Source organism: Sorex fumeus, unplaced genomic scaffold, assembly GCF_029834395.1.
Source record: "Sorex fumeus unplaced genomic scaffold, SorFum_2.1 ptg000094l, whole genome shotgun sequence".
NCBI classification, from domain to species: domain Eukaryota; kingdom Metazoa; phylum Chordata; class Mammalia; order Eulipotyphla; family Soricidae; genus Sorex; species Sorex fumeus.
Window position 1 is genome coordinate 21,387,932 of NW_026606151.1, and position 9,741 is coordinate 21,397,672.

Here is a 9,741-nt window from a genome sequence, read left to right on the forward strand (position 1 = left end):
GAACCAGTATTCCTCATCAATGTTGTCAACGATGGCATCTTCCCATGTTGCCGCAATAGTGCCAAAGAGCTCCCAGTTGGTGGTCATTCTGGGAGTTCTCTTCTTAAGCTTTGTAGCCCTTTCTCCCCACTCCATGAAGTAGAATTTTGCATGAAGGAGACAGTGGTCTGATCTCTTTTGGAATTTTGGGACAACAGCAACATCAGTCAGGCAAAACCGTCAATTGAATATGATATGGTCAGTTTTGTTGTGGAACCGTCCACCAGGAGACTCCCATGTCCAACGTTTAGATTAGGCCTTCTGGAACTGGAAGTCACCATGGATGGTCTTGGTCGACATGATGAACTCAGATAGTCTCTCACCCTGTTCGTTCCATTCTAGGCGGTGGGTCCCGATGTGGAGTTCTTCAGCTGATCTTCTCGGTTATGGATGTTATGGAAGTCATGTTGAGCAAAAAGCAATTCATTTCATGAAAAGGACAAAACTAGTTCCTCACTAACAACAACATTCGGAGGTGGTAGGTGGCATAGGAGAATTGAAAAAACATATGTGGAGGAGAAAAATATAAAGTTGTTTGCATAATAATAAAATTAATACAAGAACACAAAACTAACATTAACAGTATTTGCAGAAGAGATTATAATTTATGTGTGACAAAAAGTTTCTCACATAAGACAATAAGAAAAACAGATTGATTCTATTTTTTATAGGTGGGGGAACAATTTCAGTTTAGTTAAAGGCACTATCTCTGGAGAAATAAATAAGCAACAGGAAGGCAGATATTTACAATGTCCAGTGAACAAAGGTCAACATCTAAGTGACAGAAGAAACTCCTGAAAGATTATCACAAAAAAAGGAAAAAAGATGAGAGAAATATGAGGAGAGACACATAGGAACCTCTCAGAAAAGGAAATCCTCTGAGATAAAAGTAAAGAAAGCGGATCAAAATCCTCAGTAATCACCACAATGAGATGCCCCTTATAGACATAATAGATATAATTGACATTCTTAAATAATTTAATTACAAGGGAAATAACCAAGAAGAAATAATTTTAATTATAAAGATGTACATAATGAAAGTTAAACACATCACATTAAACAAATCTAACTTATAGTGAAAGCCACAAGAATAGAATAAAAGAGAACATTATATATCTGGCAAAAGTAAAAAAAAAAAACATTCTATTGTGTAGTCCGTGAGTCTTAAGGGGAATGACTGCCCCACTAGGTTCCAGAAACCTTAGAAGGTAAAGTGGGGACTGTGCTGAGTTGGGGGAGAGGGCCAGGGCCACCCTCCCCAACCTGGCCCCCAACCTCTGTGCCCTCCCATGAGGTTTCCTTTCATCTGAGAACTACCTACTGACAAAAGGAACAGATGTGAACCTACTAGCCAATATTCACATAATAAACAGAGTTTGGATGGCACACTAGTCAGAGAATAAGAGCTGGTCACTAAAATCACTGAACAGCATGCACAAGGATGAAAACACATCTCATCAGTGTCACCCTGTATAAACATTGTCATATGCCTATCTCACTAGTTACTAGCCATTCAGATCACAGTTTCTCTTCCTGTACCTTTTTCTTTTCAAATTAGCATTCTCACTCAGGTGAAGAATAATCATTCTTGTTAATAGCACTGTAGAACTATCCTCCTGTTGTTCATCTATGTGTTCAAGTTGGCCCAGTAACATCTCCATTGTGAGACTTGTTGTTACTGTGTTTGGCATACCAAATACATCTCGGGAAGCTTGCCAGGCTTTGCCGAATGGGCAAGAAAGTAAATTCAAAATATAGACTTATTGATACAAATATCCTCAGGATGGAACCTCTTATTGTAATTTCAGCCTAACATTTTGAAGCCTCCACAGATATTTTAAGTAGTTCTGTATTTTTAAGAGAAAAAATAAAAGCCTTAAAACTACACATACTGAGAACTGAGGCAGTTTAGGGGGTGATGGGACAGTGATGGAATCTGTGAGACAGACCCTGACATATTGGGGAGAGACTGTGCGGCACCTCTGCCACCACACAACAGCGGCCCGATCCACTGTGAACTTTAATTCTTCAACAAAAAGTTAAGAGAAATTTTAAAATAACATTTAAATTTTTTAACCGACAGACACTTATAATAAATTTCAAGACAGATTATTGGCAAAAATTATTGAGACTAAGATGCAAGAGAAGGAATAGAAGAATATAATCTAATACTTAGACTTTCATTTTTACATTAAAACAGACTGTTGTTTTATTACTGAAAAGCATGTTTTCTGACAACTGAATATGCTCTATATTCAAACTATTTTTCAAATGTACATATAGAGATTTAATTAATGTACTACAATAGGATGAAATCTCTGGGAACAATAACTGACTTATAAAATGAATCAGATTTAGTTCTTTAACTTGAAGCTTTTCTGCAATCTACTCCTGCCTGATGATATATGCAAACAACTGTGGGTATTGGTCTAAATACAGTTTCTACTGAACATAAAACTAAATTGTCTATGCCTAAATTAACACTGAGACTGGATTTCATTCCATTCACTGATATATATTCATCTTTCCTATGGTTCTTAAAGCCTTTTCCTCCTTCATTTCCAAATTGCAACCTTAATATAGTACAGAGATGCATCCTGGACATGAGAGTTCAGGAGTCAGGCTGTATGGAGAGAGTGGAAAGGTTAATTACACCGGCACTGGATTATGCAGAAACTTTTCTTAAGTAAGAGGCCACCTTCTCAGGCTGAATTCACATATCGTCACATGGTAATACGGCCTTTACTCTGCTTCCAGGTGATATGACCTGTGAAAGACAATGTCAGACTCTTTGTACTATTTTCCCAAAACAGTGTCTATATGACAGAGAGATCCTTATGGGCAACAGGATACAGTGACATGAAACTGCAGCGTGAATGGGCTGCACAGGGCAAAAACCCAACCTGTTGTTTACCTGTGGGAAGTCTCTAGGGATGTATCTCCTGTACCGCTAATTAGCTGATATCACCAAACTGTCCAGTTTTAACAATCCTCGGGGATAGAAAATATCAAAGAAAATGCTGGCTGATAGCTAATCTGCCTCTTCTATAATATCATATGTCTCACAGAGAAATGTCATATATTTCATCATTCCTTAAACTTGACAGCTACCTTGCATCTCATCTCTAAATAAGTTCAGTGTCTTTTCTAGAAAGTCATTTATTCTTACATTTCAAAAATAGATTAAACATGACTATAAATAAATAAGAATCTTAACTGAGTTAAAATTAATTAGATTAGAGCAGGAGAGATAGAACAGAGGGTAGGGCACTTGCCCTGCACAAGGCCAAATCAGGTTGTACCCTCAGCATCCCAGATGGTCTCCCAAGTCCCTTCAGGAGTGATTCCTGGGCACAGAGTCGAAGAGCAACCTTTGAGCACTGCCAAGGCGTGTCCAAAAAAGCAAAAATAAATAAAATTCAAAATTAAGTTAAATTTTGGGGCTGGAGCAATAGCACAATGGGTAGGGCATTTGCCTTGCACACAGTCGACTGGGTTCAATTCCTAGCATCCCATATGGTCCCCTGAGCACGTCCAGGGGTAATTCCTGAGCGCAGAGCCAGGAGTAACCCCTGTGCATCGCCGGGTGTGACCCAAAAAGCAAAAAAAAAAATTAAGTTAAATTTTAACATAAAAAACTTAAATTTAATTAAAATACAAGACAATCTCTAGGGTAAAAAGACGCACCACAGACTGGAAGAAAAAACTTGTCCACCACTCAACTGGAAAATGTTGATAGAAAGCACTTATAAAACTCAGCAAGAAGGAAACAAACTGCCCCATCAAAAAATGAAGAGAAGAGATGAACAGACATTTCTTTAAAGAATATAGATCCAACACATGGCCATCCAGTGCCTTTAGTGCAAACTACAATACCCAAAAGGAGAGAACAAAGGGAATGCCCTGCCTCAGGGGCGGTGTGGGTGTGGGGATGGGGGGTTGGAGGGATACTGGAATAATTGGTGATGGAGAATGGACACTGGTAGAGGAATGGGTACTCAATCATTGTATGACTGAAACACAAGCACGAAAGTTTGTAAGTCTGTAACTGTACCCCACGGTGATTCACTAATAAAAAAAAAACTAAAACAAAAAAGAATATATACGTATGGTCAATGAGCACATGAAAAGATGCTCTTACCATTTATCATCTTATCCTATGGCAAAGCAAAACAACAATGAGATATCATCTCACACCACTAAGTCTAGCATACATTAAAAAAAAACAGTGCTGCTGTGGATGTGGAAAAAAAGAATCGTCATCCACTGTCAGTGGAAATATCAACTGGTTCAACTCTTTGGGAAAAAAATACAATCTCTCCTCAATAAACAAAGAATTGAACTTCCAGATAATCAGCAATTCCACTTTTTGACATTTATCCTAAGGGCTCAAAACCACTATTTTTAAAAGACATTTGTGCCCCTCTCTTCAAGGCAGCACCACCCATAATACCCCAGATCTGGAAACAAATCAAAATATCCAAAAACAAATGACTGGATAAAGAAACTGTGGTTTATAGACACAATAAAATACTGTTCAGCTATAAGAAAAGATTAAATGAAATTTACCGCCAAATAGATGGAACTGTAGGGTATAATAATAATGGTGGTAGTGGAATTGGTGTTGAAATATTGAATGTAATAAATTGTGAACAACTTTATAAAAATAAAATAATAAAACACAGACAAATGAATAAAAATTAAAGTGCTTCTGTGAAAATAAAAAAAAATAACACTTGTCATGTCAACAACAATCATCTCAGAAGTTTCAAGGTCCAGCACATGTATATTAGCTGTCAACATAGAAAAATACATGATCATTGTTAAGTTTCTGTTATTATGTAGATACAGTGTGTTCTGGCCGAGCCGAGTTCGATTCCTCCATCCCTCTTGGAAAGCCCCGCAAGCTTCCGAGACTATCTCACCCACACTGCAAAGCCTGGCAAGCTACCTGTGATGTATTTGATATGCCAAACACAATAACAACAAGTCTCACAATGGAGACATTACTGGGCCTGCTCGAGCAAAATTGATGAACAATTGGAGGACAGTGCTACAGTGTGTTTATCTGGATCAAAACTTATATTTATATGAATTTTTCATGTAATGTGATAGTAATAATGTCAACTCTAATGGCTATAAACACTGTTCATGATGTTAAACGTATACAAAAGCCAGGAAACAAATTTCAAAATAAACTTATGCACATTTAACTTTGAATCAGTAGCATGGAAATTAAATGGCAGGTTTAATTTCTCTAGAATGCTCATATAAACACTCACAGGCCATAATTGAATCATAGTCATTTTATTATAAGATCAATTTTAATTTAGCCTTATGTAGATTTTTAATTAGTATGCATTTTATCTGTCTCTTAAATTTTCTTCTGGAAAATCTAAATAAGCATCAGATAATATGTGAGTGTGTTGACTCCTGCTCTGCACTCAGGAATCACTCCTGGTGAGTTCAGGGGACTATATGGAGTGCCAAGGATTGAACTTAGGTCAGCCACATGCAAGACAAGTGCCCTGCCCATTGTACTATCACTCCATCTCTAAAAGTATTTTTGAATGTTTATTACATTAAAGATAAGGTAAAAGGTAAAGGCCCTCCCGTTGATCATCGATTTTCTCGAGCGGGCCCAGTAACGTCTCCATTGGAGACTTTGTTGTTACTGTGTTTGGCATATCGAATACGTCACAGGGAGCTTGCCAGGCTCTGCCGTACAGGCGAGATACTCTCGGTAGCTTGCTGGGCTCTCTGAGAGGGGCGGAGGAATCGAACTCGGGTCGGCCATGTTGGCTGCGTGCAAGGCAAACGCCCTACCGTTAATTTTGGTAATTGTATAAACTATGAAAAGATTGGGTCATTCAGTCACAATAATGTGCTCCAAAGATTTTTTTCCTTTTATCCCAGGAAAACATTACAAAGTGCTCACCAATCAGTACCTAGGAGTGAACCCAGAGCTCCTGTCGTTCCACTCTAGAAAATCATTTTAAGAAGGGAAGAAGAATATGGCTCACAAACTTAAAGTAACCAATTCGATATTACACATACCTCTTCCTCTAGCTATGTACAAATATGTAAAGAACAAACAAAAAAACCACTCCCTTTGCTATTACAACTTAAGGTACCATTGTCACTGGCAACATGATTTCTTCAACTAGTGATTCACATGCATAGCCTGTTAAATTGATGCCATGATATATGATTATTTTGAGGAGGAGGGTGAAGATAGACTAGTTTCTAAATGGCTTTATCAAGATTCACTAGAGAAAGTCTTGCCCTGAGGTTATATTTTGTATTTTCATAGGACATTCAACTAATTCTGAGAAAAGACTCAGAAAACAGTCAATACTTAGTTCATAAAAGGGCCATGAATAAATGCCAGTGTTAATATTCAATGCAGCATTTTCGTGGCCCATACTCTTATTTTAACCATGTCTTTTATAGTGTGTATTCAATGTCTTTTTGCAAGTAAAAAGAAAAAATGATCCCAAATGGGGATCACTGTCACTGTCCTCCCGTTGTTCATCGATTTGCTCGAGTGGGCCCAGTAATATCTCCATTTTTTTGAGACTTGTTGTTACTGTGTTTGGCATATTGAATAAGTCTCGGGTAGCTTGCCAGGCTCTGCCGTGCAGGCAAGATACTCTCAGTAGCTTGCTGGTCTCTCTGAGAGGGGCGGAGGAATTGAACCCAGCTCCGCCCGGCTGACTGAGCGCAAGGCAAACGCCTTACCACTGTGCTATCGCTCCAGCCCAAATCATCATATATAAAAATAAAAAAATCTGTAGGACAGTTTAAAATAATAAATACAATGCAATGCTGTGGGAACAGGTTCCCAGCCACTCTAAAAGTTAAAATGAATCCATGACCTTACATTTTCCAACTCAGAGTTATATATTACAGCAAAGGAAAAGTCCACTAAAAATTGTTAGTGTAATTTTGGTAGAGTACATGAAGATATACACATCTCAGAGACTCTGACATTGAAAAATCCTTCCATTGAGTGTCTTTCTCACACATACATCAAGCCATGAATCTTCCAAAGAATTTTCGTCATTGCTCCCTTCACATCCTTGTTCCGCAGCGTGTAGATGACAGGATTCATCATGGGGATAAAAATGCCATAAAGGAGAGACGTGAATTTGCCCTTATCCTGAGAGTAGTTGTTGCTGGGCTGCAGATAGGCGTAGATGGCTGTGCCATAGAACAGAGAGACCACGATGAAGTGGGAGCCACAGGTCCCAAAGGCTTTGCGCTTTCCCGCTGCAGACTTAATTCTTAAGATGGCCCTCACGATCTGACTATAGGAGTATATGATCAATGAAACAGGTATGAGAAGAATAATAAAACTGGCAACGAAGATCTCTGACTCTGTGCTACTGGTGTCGATGCAGGCTATCTTGATCAGTGCAGGAATCTCACAAAGGAAATGGTCTATTTTATTCCTTCCACATACTGGTAAAAGAAAGATGAGCACCGTCTGCACAAAGGAATTAGAAAAACCAAAGATCCACGAAGCAGAAGCCATCAGGGCACACAGACGAGAATGCATGATAACAGTGTAGTGGAGGGGTCTGCACACGGCGGCGTAGCGGTCAAACGCCATGACCCCTAAGAGAATGCATTCTGTGCATCCCAACCCTAAAAAGATGAACAGCTGAGCCACACAACCAGCATAGGAGATAGATTTATCAGGTCCACTGAGATTAAACAGAAACTGAGGGACAGTGCTGGTAGTATAACACAAGTCTAAAAAGCTTAAGTTCGAGAGGAAAAAGTACATTGGGGTGTGGAGATTTGGGTCCAGATAGGACAATGCAATGATGGTGGTGTTCCCCAGCACAGTGAAGATATAAAGGATTAAAAGAACCACAAAAAGGATGAGCTCCAGTTGAGGCCTGTCAGAGAACCCTAGTAGGATAAATCCAGTGAAAGAACTTCCATTTGTCTGTTCCATCCTTTATAAGAACATATCTCCTGTCAAGAGAAAGCATTGCACAATTTTCATAAAGTATCTTCAGGAGTGAGAATGTAACCTCAGTAGTAGTATATACAGTGCTCAGGCTTTGCAGTACCCTGTTTTTTGATCTTTTATAACCCCCTAAAACCAACACAAAGGGGGGATTTCCAGTAATAGTGAGTGAAAGTAATCCATCATGGGAAAAATTTTAACCTGGGGACTGGATTATAGGTAGGGTGTTTGCCTTATAAGTGGCCGATCTGAGTTTGATCCCAAGCTCCCCATATGATCCTCGACCCTGCCAGGAGTGATCCCTTAGTGCAGAGCTAGGAGTAAGCCTTAAACACTTCCAGTGTAGCCCAAAAACAAACAAGCAAACCAAAAAGTTTTAGCTCTGATTTATAAGTAACTACTGAATAGTGATAGCTTAGTACAACTGACATATCAACTTAATTCTGCTTTATCACAAGAAGTATTATCATTAACATTTTATATAAGAAAACTGAACAGTAGAAATTTATTAGTGTCAGTTATAGACATAAAATATATGGTTCATGCTAAGTGAAATGAGTCAGAAAGAGAGACAGACATAGAAAGCTTGCACTCATCTGCAAGTATAAAGTAACAGAATGCGAGACTAACACCCAAGAATAGTAGAGATAAGTACCAGGAGGCTTGGTCCACAGCTTGGAATCTGACCTCACTTGCTGGGGGAAAAAGCAGCTCAGATAGAGAAGGGAACACCAAGTAAAGTGTGGTTGGAGGACCCGCTCTGGATCGGATATGCGAGCTGAAAGTAGACTGTGGATTCAACACGATGGCCACTCAAAACCTCTATTGCAAACCACAACACCCAAAAGGAGAGAGAGAACTAAAGGGAATGCCCTGCCACAGAGGTGGGTTGGGGTGGGGGTGAATGGGGTGGGGGAGTGGGAGGGATACTGGGATCATCGGTGGTGGAGAATGATGACTGGTGGAGTGATGGGTACTCGAGCACTGTGTGACTGAAACACAAGCACGGAAATATGCAAATCTGTAACTACCTCATGGTGATTCATGAATAAATTTTTTTTAAATAAATAAAAGATATGGTTCAGATTGAGCTTAGTAAAGTAAGTAAAGTAAAGGCCCTCCCGTTGATCGTCGATTTGCTCGAGCGGGCCCAGTAACGTCTCCTTTGGAGACTTTGTTGTTACTGTGTCTGGCATATCGAATACTCTCGGTAGCTTGCCGGGCTCCCCGAGAGGGGCGGAGGAATCGAACTCGGGTCGGCCATGTTGGCTGCGTGCAAGGCAGACGCCCTACCCGCTGTGCTATTTTATCCAGATTGAGCTTAATAGAATTTAATGTATATATGTATCTATTTTAAAGAAAATGCAAACAAAAAAAAACAGAAAGCAAGATCTGAAAAAATAAGGAGCTGCAGAGAGGGGAGGTTTAAAATGTTTATCTTATAATTCTCAGAGGCAAAAAAAGGTAAAAGAAGGTAATCTCTATTTAACAATCATAAATTCATAATGTAGAGTATACTCACACAGGGAATTAAATTACATTCAAAAAATCACTTGAAATACTATGTAGCGGTAACAAAAGATGATTCATGCAGTACAGTGCAATGTAGACAGACTGGAGGGTGTGATGTTAAGCAAAATAAGTCAGGGAGAAGATAAATACCAAATGATCTCACTCATCTGTGGTGTAGGGACTACACAAGTGAATTGTCGTTGCTGAAC

General features: G+C 39.2%; 1 pseudogene; it reads right to left on the bottom strand.

Annotated features, from left to right (window-relative positions):
- Positions 1-4,298: 4,298 nt before the first annotated feature.
- On the bottom strand, positions 4,299-8,020 carry LOC130040426 (putative olfactory receptor 2B8; annotated as a pseudogene).
- Positions 8,021-9,741: the final 1,721 nt, after the last annotated feature.